Consider the following 15,525-nt stretch of genomic DNA (forward strand, 5'->3'; position numbering starts at 1 on the left):
TCTTGACCTGTTTCCTTTAACTACAGGAGCAGGGTACATTTCTTTTTTGGGACAGCAAGAGATCTCTAATAACTAGGCCCATAGTTAATGGGTGGAAAAGACAGTCTCCAGACAAACAAATACGCAAGTGCCAACCGAGGTGGCAGGATGCTGCAAGTGACACAAGTCAGTGATTGACAATTGCATTTATCATTCTACCTAATATACATAATATGCATACTTGTATATGTGGATATCAGACATACCAACCAGTGAGATGCGTGCCAACCCTGACACACCGTCCGATATATGTACACTAGATCCCATGAACGTTATCCCAGTTTCGCATCCCTGTTCTACATAGGAATTGTTTAGCGTAAGGGCTGATTAAAGATAGGATACGTGTCCATTTAATACGAGGATAGCAATGTCCAATGATGTAAAATGCATAAGATGAAGTCAAATTACATGTATCTTAACACACTCTGTCTTTGTAATATGAAAATGGCAGTAAAAATATTAAAAATATATATATCTATCTATGTGGATATATGTGCCAGTGATGACTCTTCGGTTTGTGGCATAAGTTTGAACCCCAGAAAGAGCATTTCAGCATTTCATCCTTCTGAAATGCATAAAATGGAAACCATTACGTTAATTTCGAACACTTGTTATATACAGAGCTGAAAAATTTCAACATCTCTCTTAGCAAGCACTACATAAAATACAAGTTAAACATGTATTAACCCCTCCCATGCTGGTGACGAACCCCAGCCGTCAAGCCCCGCGGTGGGCGTGTGCTGATGATGGCTGGGGTTCGTCACGGCCCCGCCCTGTTCTTTAGTTTACAGCACAGCGGTAAAATCGCGGCCCCAGCAACGGGGTTAAAATAAAAAACAAAGGTTTCAATGGAAATGAAGATTACTATAAGCACAATCTACAACATTAAAGAAAAACAGGTCTCAGAAGAATTGAAACGTATTACTTAAGCTTACTTTTGAAAATAAACGTAATGGTGCTATAAAATGTTAACTCTTCTTTGAACGATATATGGAGTTATATCATGGTCTGAGTATTCATGGGCAGCCAGAAGTATTTTTGTTTTGTTATTTGTGGTTTTTATAGTGTAAACCAGACCCACCCAATGGAGTATCTGAGCACGTTGCATAGTGAAAAAAGTTGTACAGAGTACAGCGAGAAAACACACAGGCATTAAAATCAGTATCCACTCTACATACCCCTAGGACTAAAGTTGCTGGCATGCGTTGTATGAAAAGGAGAGAGCAGAACAGAGCCATATCTACTAAAATATGGGGGCTTATGTACAAATACATTTTCCCACAGACACAGGATGGGCAAAACCTTTTGATACCTCTGGTCCATGGTGCTGCTGTACGCCGTCCCTGTGCTGGCGCACTTTAGGCTGCCATGCGCCAACACACACTCTTGCGCCATAGTGCAAGGGTGTGTGAGTTCTGTAAGGAATAGTTTGTAAACTGAAAGGGGAGCCTTCCGGTACAAAACTGATCCTAGAGCGAACATTATTAAACCCTATTATGGAAATACCAGTTTAGACAATGTAGCCTTGATTTGTCTTTTCTGCAGCGATTACAAACAACTGAAGTCAGTCTGAGAGCATCCACCAATATTGCAGCGGGCAGTTTTACCGGGAGGCTGAAAGGGTGGGGCCAGTTTTGTAGTGGTGCAGCAATGTCAGCCAGTAGTAACAAAAGCACCAGGGCTTTACACTTGCATCCCCCCGCCGTGGGGGTGGTTGGTCCTAACCAATTGCCAAGGCTGCTTGAAGGACTGCTCAGCTCAATGGAGTGTAGAGAGCAATCTCAGTTTTTATTTCTTTTTCCTTGTTTTGTTTTTGTTTTTTTGATTATTGATCAAGATGGCATCTCAAGTCACATTCTCTCATCCTCGTATTCTAATCTTGAACATGCAAACGAAAGATGATGAATTATATTGAGCTGGGCGTTCATAGTTCGAAGAAATTTTAAAAACCGACTAGAGATTATTGACTCATTGAATTCTGAGTTGAAGCATGTGGGACACAGTCCTTGGTCAGGTCCAAACAGAGCATCAGCACCAGAGGTGGATGATGGGAGAGAAGTTCCCAAGCTGCCGAACTGGACTATTCCTCTCCAAGACCTGATTTGTTTTTATCGAGCATCAAAACGGGTGCAGGAGACAGCAACACCAATGGGCTCGCGTGAAAATATAACCCATCAGACAACTGGGAGTTCAGCCCAAAAGGAGGGAAGAAACCAAATCAGTGATCCAAGTTTTCAAAATAATAATAAAAAAAAAATGGTAATACTCTTAGGCAAACTTCATCAGCCCAGTTGGACTCACCTGTTGCAATTCGTTTTATCTAGCCGGTTAGAAATTGCGTATCCACAGTGGCATTATTTAGAATTAACATTTTGATTACTTTTATAACTAATTTATTGTATAGAGATATTAGTTGCTTATGGTTGTTGAAGTTTAATGTGGGCACCCATTCTGCCACCTTTGTTTTGTGCTCATCTCTCATTCTAGGTGGTATTATTTTGTACATTCCTTCTTAAGGTTTTATATATAGGTTTTTGGTGACGTATGAGATAGGTGAGTGAAAAAAAAGAAACACATATTTTATTTTCCTCTTTTACTAACGTTCCCATGGTGTAGTATTAACACGTGAGCAGATTAAATCATAGTGCTTTAGTTACACTGGCAGGTTTGAGCTCGGTACTTACATTAATAATGTTGTTTAATATAGCCATATAGCCCACTGAAGCAGGCTATACCAGCATTAAAGGCCCGAGCCAAAGGCAAGGGCCTTTAAGAAGGGAGTGGGTCTTTAATGGCTGGTAGTGCCGGCTACGGCGGGCTATAAGGCTATTAGAACATTCCACCAATAGAGGGCAGAATGTTCTAATGAAAAAAACCAATTTATCAGTGATCCTGAGGGTATTAGCCTCGGGCTCCATGGGGCTTTTGTTCACAGGAACAGCTGTGAATGACAAATATTGGAATGTTGGAGCCCCAGTCTTCTACCAACCATTATAAGCCCGGTGCACCCATTGGCTTCAATGGAGCTCCCAACATTCCAATGTTCTAACGTAAAATGAAATATTAACAAGCTATACTTTAAAGTTTGGATCCGTTGTGCACCTGACCTACCTTTGATGGAGCAGGGATTCGCATGTAAGCGCCCTGCTCGTATACGAAACCCTTGCCTAAACTGTATAATCATATTAACACCATTGTTCGTCATTTATTAAGTGTTTTTCCCAACACGCGGGTGTCCCCAGGATGCTTGCTTGTATGTCTTTTCTCATACTAACGAAGCTTGCACTAAACCCGGCTGCTTCGCTGAAATTCAGTCTGCGCATGCGTCGGTCATACCCATGTGATGTGACGCACTCGCATTCTGGAGGGAATTTGTGCTCATGCGCACTGTTGCAAATATGGCTGCTTGTCTCTCACCACGCTTTCTGCTTGCTACTGCTGCTTTAGCCTATCTGTCTTTTTCGCACTAAAACAATAATGCTATAGTCATTATAAAATAAGGGTTGTTTAGAATTCCATCATGGTATACAGTGTGATCATTTTATATGTGATTTTAATTTGTTTTCGCTTACTTTTCATGTATTGTGTCTCTGGGGGCTGGGAGTGCTTGAGCTACGCCATTTTTGAAGCTCCTCTGAGTATTGCCATGTGACCTGGGAGAAACTCAACCGCGCAGAAGCTGAAATCAGCCAGCTGGCTCCTGAAGCACAATGCGCCTGAGAACTACCCTGGGAAGACAGAATCTTACCTTGGACTATGCAACTCTGTTGCTACTTATCGTGAACTCTACTGTAATGCTGTATTCTATGCATGGGAACGTGAACCCAAGGGGCGGGTAGAAAATCTTAATATTTGAGAAGAAAAAGTTGAATTCTAGGAGGTGGTAATGACCGCACCACCTCTCCTGACCAATCATAATGTGGGAAACTGTCACTTGCAACATTAGTGGGTGGTCTGAGGGACCCCAAAATGGTATAACTACCCTAGTTTAGCTTAGGAAAAATTGTCCGACTTGTCCGAGTAGCAGACCTGTCACTGACCCTACGAACTCAATAGGTGCTCAATCTGAAGTGCTGCGGAGCACTCTGTCCATACTTTCCACAAACTCCTAAGGGGTGGAAATAATCCTAAGTGCTGGCGAAGCACTTTGCTGGGAAATTCGAAAAACCCAATTGGGGTTACTGGCGGATTACTTGCGGTGAGGGGTAACGCTGGCGTTGCTTCCGAAGCTGTGGGTGTTGGTCGTACCTTGGTGAGCCCAGTCCTGATCCCAAATCCTGAGGGGTATCCTGTCCTTCCTGTCCGTGAGCTGTACCTGCTCGCATTCTGGCATTCCTTCCTGAGGGTCCTTGTCCCCGTCCTTTCAACTGACCCGTGGCCAGGGTTAGTCTTCATTCTGAACTAGGTAATTATCAGTCTGTGGGTTTGCGTCTCACTCTCTCTCTCCCACTCACTCTGTTTCTATTCTTCTATTAAAGCACTCTTGCCAGTGATATTGCTCTATCACCTTTAAAGCAAATTATATGTGATTGTTTAGTAGGATTGTTCCACTTCTCTCCCCACCTTTAGAAAATTGCCAAACTGTTATATTTTTAATAGTATGTTCCCGTTTTTCCCTTTCCTTTAGCTGATTGCAGTGAACTTAGCAAGAATAGTCTAGTGCACTTAGGTTAAGTACACGTTCTAGGTCCCATCCACGTCCTATGTTCTAGTATAAAATTGCAGTGACTAGTTTTGTTCTAAATTCCTACCTTTAGTCTTCCCATATATTCTAATGGTTATCATTTTAGTGCAAAGTTACTTATTGGTGTTGATTTTGATGTTTGATATATTATTCTGCATATCGCTTATTGTCTTGGCATCTTCTCTTTGAACTCATATATAAATTTTAAACTTCATCAGGTGTCTGTGGTCATTTTACAGAAATTGTGGATAAGTATGTACTGAAGTATAAAGAGCATTTTTCCTAGGTTCCCTGTCTACTATTTTCCCTGTTAGCTCCAGATCTGTCATATGAATTGGTGCCTGGGGTAAGTCAGGTACATGGTAAGCAGAGGTGTAAACCCAAACCTTAATTACTCATAGCAGCGTGCAGGAGGAGAAACAAAGTAATCTTCACCCGGTTCACCCAAATTATTAGTGTGGTATTGAAATTTGCATGCCAGGGCCCAGTGCGTGTAAAGAATTGGTAACCTCGGTGACCCGGGTGGACTGCGCGCTCTATCAGTAATTTTCTGGTAACCAGAGGATGGTTTGGACTAGTTAGATTAGGTAGACAGGATAGGTCATAAACAAACCGTGAAAATAAAATGTGCTGCTGATTTTCTACTGTATTGGTTCAAATATTTTGAAATGTTTTAAGGATTTATATGTAAATGTATATGATTTTTGCATTGCTGCTATAAATGTTATATTAACCAAAATTTGTTTGTGAATGTTCAGTGTAGTCTGAATCCCCGGGGAAGTATTTAGCTAACGGTGAGCAGAATCCGGTTAGCTGTGGAAGTCACTAGGTTTGAGTCATTAGTGCAGGGTTGAGGATAACTGGAAGCACTAATTAGGACCTTTGTTTTCTGGAGTGAATGATAGCTACGAGTCCTTTATAAAACTTTCATTGCGATATCACCTAGTAAGGGTCGCATACGGAAGGAGTAGTAGGGTCTCCGAGGCTTGTCTGGTAAGTAAGATAGTTCGCTGGTGAAATCCTGGCTCAGTACATATCCCCGACTAAGGTGGATGAGTCAGAAGAATAACGGGTTCTATGTTACTAGTGTGAAGGGACAGGCAAAGAAGTCTATCCAGAGTGAATGAAAAGTAGACAGAAGTGGTTTACTTGTAGTGAGAAAAAGTTATTTTATCTCTTTAGAACACTCAGACATAGTGGCAAACGTTGCGTGTTGTTAAATAAAATCTGTATTCGCACTTTAGGGAGAGTAAAAAGTTTCCGTTACCTTGTGAAGGAGGGAGTCAGTCGAAGAGCTGCTCTGACGTCACTCCGTGCCGCGCTGGTGTTGGTCAAGACAGCGGGTGTGTAGTGGAGCTGAACTTGTAAAGGAGGGGTGAGTGCCGAAGCGTGAGACTCTGTCTTGCGAAAAGGCCGCGCACCCATTGGACAAGGGTGTTTGTATTCTCTGACCTGATTGGGTAGTGCGAAATATAAGGCGCGCTAGCATTGGAAGCACAAAGGTAAACAAAATTAATCAAGCCGAGTTAGAATAGAGTCTGGAAAATTATATGTGGTATCCAGATTTTATACCAAATCCAAAATATCTAGGATTTCATAAGGATCAGCTTATACGAGGTAGACCGCACATGATGTATGGAGTAAAGAGGAAATTGTCATTTACTGACAAAGTAAAGAATTTTTTCAAAACCGACAAGCCCATTAGAACGAGGGAAGGTGTGCTCATTCCCCCGCCGAATACCCCTGCCTCTTTCATGCTGTTTGATAAAGGGTACCATACTTGTGTCTGGTTAGAAAATTGGGCAAAGTATACTGCAGATGACGGAGTCCTAGCATTCCCTGTTGAAGGTACATTTAATGGTCGGATCCTGTTTAACTTAAGGACCCGCATGAATGAATTACACCCTAGACCTAGGTTGACCCAGTACGAAGCCCTGGAGGAATGGGAGATTGAGGCTGCAGAGCGAGATAAACCCCGGATGGATAAGGGAGTGAGTAAATGGTATCCGAGGGTTCAAGCGCAGACCAAAGAGCAGAAAATGAAACAGTGGAGGCAATCTATGTTGACTGAAGGACTATTTCCTATGATGGGGGTATTAGAAGAGAAGAAAGGAAAATGTAAAGAAAAGACCCATCACCTAATGCCTGTAGGGGACTCAGAAGATGAGCACCTGGAAGATTTGTTAATGAAAAATCCACCTCCCTATGTTGCAGAGTCAGAGCCTGTGCATTCTCCAAATCCCTTTTCAAAATATCCCAGATGTAGGAGGGATAGTGATACAGATGGAACAGGTACAGACAGTAAAACCAGTGACGGGGATGGGTTTTGCAGACCTAAATCCACGGTCCCAAATTATCAGCCGTTCGGAGAAGGTCCACCCCGATTGGTCACTCCGACTGCTCCGAGTATTTATCCTCCCTTGGTACCTCAGGTATTGCATGACAATTCTGCCGAAAAGGCATTGCGGGAAAAAGAGAAAGAAGCCCTGGCTAGACAGCGAGAGGATTTAGTTCGAACCATTGCCCAGATACATCCCCATCCTGATTCCCTGACTATTCCAGTAACTATTGGTCCAGCTATTCCACTGTATAGAAATGACCTGGCTAGTCCCCGTCCTCCTGTTATCACCCCAATGCTGCCTACTCCTAGCGTCCCTTCCCCGAGGAAAGAAGTATTCATAGATGAGGATCAAGAGAGTGAATGTGAATCTGTGGTTCTGATGGATTTGCCCATTAGAGAGCCGAGGACTAGTACATCGGAGGCAAGAAGTCAGAGTAGACCAAAAGAGGTGTTGATTGAGGGTGCGTCTGGGGTTAGGAGTGCCACCGTAGTATCCCCAGAAGAATTAGACAGATGGACAAAGGAGCTGGAGAAGGAGACCACTCCCCAACCTAAAGCATTAGAAATATATAAATTAAGAATAGAAATAGAAGAAATGATGGCTGGAAATGTAGGAGTTGAGCGCCTAAGCTCGTATAGTGAAGAAGAGTTACTGTTTATCAGCAAAAATCTTACCCGGAGTGCTAGGTTGCTCCATGAAAGGATAATGGATACAGCCACAGAAATGGGAATTGATGTTAGTCGCTCCAAAATTCTTCAGAAACCCTACAGAGTAGATTTTTCAGACAAAGATTTAGAAAGCTTGAATGTGATGGGAAAACAGATCCAAGTAAAGGAATTATTGAAGCTTTTGCAGAAATGGGGCGAGGTGGGAAAATGGAGAACCCGGTGGGCAAAGAAAAAGGAAGACAGCAGGGCTAAGTCACAGGCTTCAGAATTCGTGTTGAAGGAAGTAACACCAACAGAAAAATTGTGCCCCATGAGAGAGGTCCCGGGAGGGAAATATGTCCATGTCCCTTGGTCCCGACAGGATATTGTGTCATTTACAAATGACTTTCCGAAATTACGGGAGAAGCCTGTTGATTGGTACAGGCAGGTAGAACGCTTCATAAAAGTTCAGAAGTGTCTGCTGAAAGACCTGGATGGGTTTTTCGACATTGTGGTCCCTGATGTTAGTCAGACAAGATTCTGACATCAAACCTTTAACAGTTGAGGATCTACCTGAAGAGCTCCAGTTAAGAGTAGTTCCGGAAGTGTGGGATTTCACAGGAAAAGATGTAGGTTTAATGGCAAATGTGGACCCAGTTAAAATAGCAATAAAAACAAATGCTGTATACCCCAAAACCAGACAGTACAAAATGAGTGCAGAAGTAAAAGCTGGAGTAGCGACTGAGATTACCCGGCTGCTCGAAGCAGAAATAATAGAGGAAGTGATGAGCAGTCCCTGTAATTCGCCAATCATTGGGATCAAAAAGCCTAGTGGAAAGTACCGGGTGGTGCAAGATTTGCGCAAGGTAAACCAAATTGTTGTGCCTTGCTGTCCTGTTGTGCCCAACCCTGCAGTGATACTATATCAGATTCCCTGGAATGCAGAATGGTTCACTGTCATCGATCTGTGCCATGCATTTTTCTCCATCCCATTGCATCCAGAAAGCAAGTTCCTTTTCAGTTTTGAATTTGACAGCCATATCTATGTCTGGAATCGTGTCCCCCAGGGGTACACCGAAAGTCCATCGATTTTCAACCAGATACTAAAGAAGTGCCTTGAATCCCTAGTGCTGCCAAGAGAGTCTGTTTTGGTGCAGTACATAGATGACCTGTTAGTGGCATCTAAAACCCAGAATGACTGTGTCACTGACACCATTGCCTTGCTGAATCATCTAGGAAAGGGAGTGCTAGGTTGCTCAATGAAAGGATAATGGATACAGCCACAGAAATGGGAATTGATGTTAGTCGCTCCAAAATTCTTCAGAACCCCTACAGAGTAGATTTTTCAGACAAAGATTTAGAAAGCTTGAATGTGATGGGAAAACAGATCCAAGTAAAGGAATTATTGAAGCTTTTGCAGAAATGGGGCGAGGTGGGAAAATGGAGAACCCGGTGGGCAAAGAAAAAGGAAGACAGCAGGGCTAAGTCACAGGCTTCAGAATTCGTGTTGAAGGAAGTAACACCAACAGAAAAATTGTGCCCCATGAGAGAGGTCCCGGGAGGGAAATATGTCCATGTCCCTTGGTCCCGACAGGATATTGTGTCATTTACAAATGACTTTCCGAAATTACGGGAGAAGCCTGTTGATTGGTACAGGCAGGTAGAACGCTTCATAAAAGTTCAGAAGTGTCTGCTGAAAGACCTGGATGGGTTTTTCGACATTGTGGTCCCTGTAGACCTATGGACCGAATGTAAAATAGAAATTGATTGGCCTAATGATGAATATCCCAGAGATGAGAAAACCGGAGCTCCCTCACCTGATGTAATGAGGAAATATGACCAGGTCATACAGTACCTTAAGAAAAAGGTGCCAGCAAAGGAGACGGATTGGACCAGAATAGATAGAACCATCCAGGAACGTGATGAAACGGTGCATTCATTTTATGAAAGGTTACTGCAGGTATTTAAAACTTACAGTGGTATCGATAACGTAGACATGAAAGACATGACCCACTTCAGTTACAGATTTGTGCTAGGATTAAGGCCTGAAATCTCACAATGGATTCGAGATAATAAAATCAGTTGGCAGGGAAAGCCCATAGATGATGTCCTGAAATATGCAAAATACTGCGAAGATGAAATCGAAAATAAAAAGAAAGCCCTTAAGGAGAAAGTAATGTGGGCACAGGTGAAATTAGCCGAACAGCAAGAAAAACAGTTAAGTAAATTGACTTCTAGTAATAATGCTCAGAATGCCACTGCTGGGGGGGGAGGAAAGCCCCGAGCTAAAATGAGTCGAGAAGAGGCCATGAAAAAGTTTCCGTGCCATGGGTGCGGCCAGATAGGGCATTGGCGAGACGAGTGTCCACACCTGCAGGCCGGTAATGCCCCTGTAAATGGTTTAAATCCACAGGTGCCGAAAGAGGGGACAAGAAAGAACCAGCAACAGGTAAAATTACCTCCAGTACCTCGCGCACCTAGACAGAATTTTAAGAGTCAGGGTCAGCAGAATGAGAGGGCGGAAGCATGGGAAGTCGAGAGTGAAAGAAACGCAGTCATTCCACAGTACTTGTTAAATGATACTTTCCTCTGTGAAGATCAAGATTGACGGGGCCTGAGAGGGGAGGATGAGGAGTGCGTGCTTGGCGCCTCCTTACCGGTAGACCAGACTGGACCATACATTGAAGGAAAGGTTGAGGGAAAAGACGTCACCTTTCTGTTGGACACTGGTGCTACCAGATCTACTGTAAGAACAGTGGATGTTCCTAACCTACCCCTCTCGGGAGAAGCGATCCAAGTAGTGGGTGTCTCCAATCAAATAATAAGTACTCCAGTAACTGAACCAATGGAAGTTTCTAAAGGAAATTTCAAAGAAATGCACAGATTTGTGGTCTGTGATTCCAGTCCTGTGAACCTGCTAGGACGTGATTTGTTGTGCAAGATGCATTGTACCATCTATTGCACACCGAAAGGTGTCGAAATTCAGACACCCGATGAAGATGGTTTGTACAAGCTGATGTTAGTCAGACAAGATTCTGACATCAAACCTTTAACAGTTGAGGATCTACCTGAAGAGCTCCAGTTAAGAGTAGTTCCGGAAGTGTGGGATTTCACAGGAAAAGATGTAGGTTTAATGGCAAATGTGGACCCAGTTAAAATAGCAATAAAAACAAATGCTGTATACCCCAAAACCAGACAGTACAAAATGAGTGCAGAACTAAAAGCTGGAGTAGCGACTGAGATTACCCGGCTGCTCGAAGCAGAAATAATAGAGGAAGTGATGAGCAGTCCCTGTAATTCGCCAATCATTGGGATCAAAAAGCCTAGTGGAAAGTACCGGGTGGTGCAAGATTTGCGCAAGGTAAACCAAATTGTTGTGCCTTGCTGTCCTGTTGTGCCCAACCCTGCAGTGATACTATATCAGATTCCCTGGAATGCAGAATGGTTCACTGTCATCGATCTGTGCCATGCATTTTTCTCCATCCCATTGCATCCAGAAAGCAAGTTCCTTTTCAGTTTTGAATTTGACAGCCATATCTATGTCTGGAATCGTGTCTCCCAGGGGTACACCGAAAGTCCATCGATTTTCAACCAGATACTAAAGAAGTGCCTTGAATCCCTAGTGCTGCCAAGAGAGTCTGCTTTGGTGCAGTACATAGATGACCTGTTAGTGGCATCTAAAACCCAGAATGACTGTGTCACTGACACCATTGCCTTGCTGAATCATCTAGGAAAGGGAGGACATAAAGTGTCACCTGACAAGTTACAATTTTGTAAAAATTCAGTGAAGTATCTAGGGCACCAGATCGAAAAAGGAATCAGGAAAGTTACTACAGAAAGAATCAAAATAATTAAAGCAATGGAACTGCCCAGAACTCAGAAAGAGGTGAGAATGTTCTTGGGAGTCGTGGGTTACTGCAGACAATGGATTGTAGGATTTGCAGCTCTAGCCAGACCTCTAATAAAAATGACAAAGAAAGGAGTAGAAGACCCCGTCAGCTGGGACAGTGAAAGCATGAACGCTTGGGTAACTCTGAGAAACTGTCTATGTTCGCTCCTGCATTGGGTATGCCTGATTACTCCAAGTCCTTTGAACTTTTCTGCGATACGAGAGAGAATTGTGCTCTTTCAGTCCTGACCCAGGAACATGGATTAGTTAGAAGACCGGTGGCCTATTTTTCGGCCACCCTGGATCCAGTGGCTGCTGGATTACCTGGATGCTTGAAAGCAGTTGCTGCTACTTGCGTCAGTCTGGAACAGAGTGAGAACATTGTCATGGGACATCACGTCACTGTATATGTTCCTCATTCTGTTGTCATCCTACTGACTAGAACTAAGACCCAGTACCTCACACCTAGTCGGCTGACTAAGTATGAGAGAATTTTGATTGGTGCTGAAAATGTAACTATTTCCCGGTGCAATGTCCTAAACCCTGCGACACTGTTACCTATCCCTCTGGATGTAGAAGTTGAAGAGGAAGGGGAACATAATTGCATCGATCTAACTGAGTTCAGTACAAAGCCCCGTCCAGACATCCGTGAAATAGCGTTACTTGATGGGGATAAGACAATGTTTGTGGATGGCTCGTGTTTAAGACATGAGAGTGGGAGTCTAAGTGCTGCCTATGCTGTGGTTACGTTGACGGAAACCATAGAAGCATCTTACCTGAGCGCGGTAAAATCTGCACAAGTGGCAGAGCTCATCGCGTTAACCAGAGCATGTAAGAGGGGTAAGAACAAGAGAATAACTGTTTACACCGACAGCCAGTACTGTTTCGGGGTTGTTCATGACTTCGGCCAATTGTGGCTGCAAAGAGAATTCATGACTTCCTCGGGCACCCCTATCAGAAATGGGAAGGTGGTGCATAACTTACTGGAAGCTATCCAATTGCCCAAAGAATTGGCTGTGGTCAAGTGTGCGGCTCACAAATCTGGAAATGATGATGTGACTGCCGGTAATAGGTACGCTGACCAAATTGCACAGTTTTGTGCCCGATACCATATGTCACTCCAAATTGCATTGTGGGACGGAACCAGCTGCCAACTTATGTTGTTTGAGAATGTGTCAACATGGGAGGAATTAAAGGATTTGCAACAGGCAACAGACAGGCAAGAAAAAGGAAGGTGGGCAGCAGAAGAATGTAAGTTGAGAGATGATGGTGTGGTGGTAAACTCGACTGGGGTGCCTGTACTGCCTGATAGCTTGATTGACCCCATGATCAGAATGATACATGAACCAACACATATGGGAAGAGACGCAATGTGTCGGGTGTTTGACAAGGTGTTCTGTAATTCAAAGTTCAGGAACCAGGCGGAAAAGCTTTGCCAGAGGTGTCTAGTGTGTCAGCAATTCAATGCAGGAAAGAGGACTGTAGTGGAACAGAGTAATGTCGGAAAGGCAGTAGGTCCCTTTGTCAGGATGCAGGCAGACTTCATAACAATGCCTAGGTGTAAAGGGTATAGATATATCTTAGTCATAGTTTGCCTATTCTCCAGGTGGGTGGAAGCATATCCAGCGAAGAAAAATGATGCCCTCACCACAGCCAAATTATTGCTCAGGGAGTTGATTCCTAGGTACGGCATTCCCGAGACAATCGAAACGGACCAAGGTGGGCATTTTGCCAACGATGTCCTAGAAGAACTCTGTAAAGCATTCAAAATGAAGCAAAGACTGCATTGTGCCTACCGTCCAGAGGCTTCTGGGGTAGTGGAACAAATAAATGGCACCTTGAAATCCAGATTGGCCAAAATGTGTGATTCCACAAAGATGAACTGGATAGAGGCTTTACCCCTTGTGCTGATGAGTTTGAGAAGTATCCCGAACAGAAAAACTGGCCTAAGTCCCCATGAAGTGTTGATGGGAAGAGTGATGCGACAGGCGTGGGTACCCGGACACAAACTGCTAAGCATTTCTGATGATATGGTATTAGAATACTGCAAGCAGCTGGGTGACCAAGTGCGTTCTCTCTCTCAGCAGATTGGAGAGACAGAAGACGAGTGGCCAAAGACTCCGGCACATAAACTGCAACCAGGAGATTGGGTGGCGTTAAAGAAACACACCCGGAGCAGTTGCCTGAAACCAAGGTGGGGAAAGCCACGACAAGTGATCCTCGTCACTACAACTGCTGTAAAGTGTGCTGGTGTACCGAAGTGGATCCACGCCAGCCACACGAAGCGGGTATCTGGAGAAAATGCGACTGGAGCTGAAGGCAGCGCAGCTGAAGAAGCTTCCGAGGAGGAGAGTCCGGAGCTAGCTGACATCGAACTGCCGAGCACAAGTCGAGACGTTGAATGGTACCCCGCCGACGACCAGGTTCATGACCCAATACGAACCAGGAAATATTCCTACTTAGACAGTGAGTGGGATAGTCCAGGTGAGCTAGAAATAGAAGAAGAAGGTCAGGACAACGAAAATCATAACACACCTGATCAGGAAATAGGCCAAGTAGGGTCAGATCAAAACATCGAGACTTCTCCTGAAACTCCAGAAATTGGAGAGGGACAGTTAGGAATTAGAGCTGACGTTCATGCAGAAGAAAACGAAGAGATCGAAGAGCATGAACAGGAACAGATAGAATTAGATCAAAGTGCTCAGACAACGGAAACAACAGTAACCAGAAATAAAAAGCAAGTACGATTTGAATCTGAGCAGGGTCAGATTAGGGACCAGGCAGAAGAAATAGATGAAAGACCTGGAACAAGTCAGACAGGCAGGGAAACAGAGGTGCCACATCAAAAAGTAAAAAGAGTGCACGAAGAAGGCCAAGTTTCCTCAACGACTGGGAGGCACGGAGGCAGAAGTGCACCCCGATATGTCAAGAGATTGAGGCTCAGACTAAAGACAGTCGAAGAAAAACTAAAAGACCGAAAAAGGGCTGAAAGTGAGAGAAAGGCAGCCCAAGGCAAATCGCTGAGAAAGAGCGACAGACTAAAGAAACAGAACCGACTGTATCGAAGCCCTGAGTGGACGTACTTTGTGTTGGAGGAAATTGACGAGCCACACCACAGTGGCAACAGTGACGAAGAGTCCATTGCTGATCGGAGTTCTGACGAAGACCCTCCTTGAGAGAGCCCCGAAGTGAGCCTTTGGTGCAAAGAAACGAAGAGGGGTAGCAAAAGCCACCTTTAAGCTAAAAATGTCTGATCCGAATGTCTCTGGGAGATCCCGGTGTGGGTGTCTTAAAACCTGTTGTAAAATATGCTTGTGTAGTATAGCAATGCTAATAGTCATGTGGATAGGACTAACAGTTTTTATACCTTTTATGATAAGTAAAGATCCTAACTTGTCCCCTACTGAACCTGAAGCAGTAGACGTAGGGGTTGTACAGACTGCAGAAACACCACGAAGCCTAGAAAGACGTGACAAACGAGTAGGACTGACACATACACAACCTAATCTAGAAGCATCAGATGAGGATGGACTACACTTTCACAAAATGAGAAACAAGACGCATCTAAATGTTTTTGCTAACTTGTTAGTGCATTATGTAGAAGCTATGGAAATAGAGGACTGTTATGTCTGCATGAAGCTGCCAACCTCAGTGGCTGAAGGCGTGACATACCACCATCTACCTTTAACCTATGGAATCTCCTGTAGTATATTAGCTAGCTTGTTTTATAGAAGCACTTTACAGCACTATTATTCAAATGCTGACGTAGTATTTTCTGAACTCCCCATTAGAGGACACTTGAACCTTGTACATACTAGAAGTGACGTGACCCGTTATATGGGAGAATATTTTCTGACTATAGGTAACATAGATTTAGATGAAGCAAGACAAGCTAATCTGACCTGTTCTCTGCAAGTCAAACCA

This window comes from Lissotriton vulgaris, chromosome 10 (assembly GCF_964263255.1).
Source record: "Lissotriton vulgaris chromosome 10, aLisVul1.2, whole genome shotgun sequence".
NCBI lineage: Eukaryota > Metazoa > Chordata > Amphibia > Caudata > Salamandridae > Lissotriton > Lissotriton vulgaris.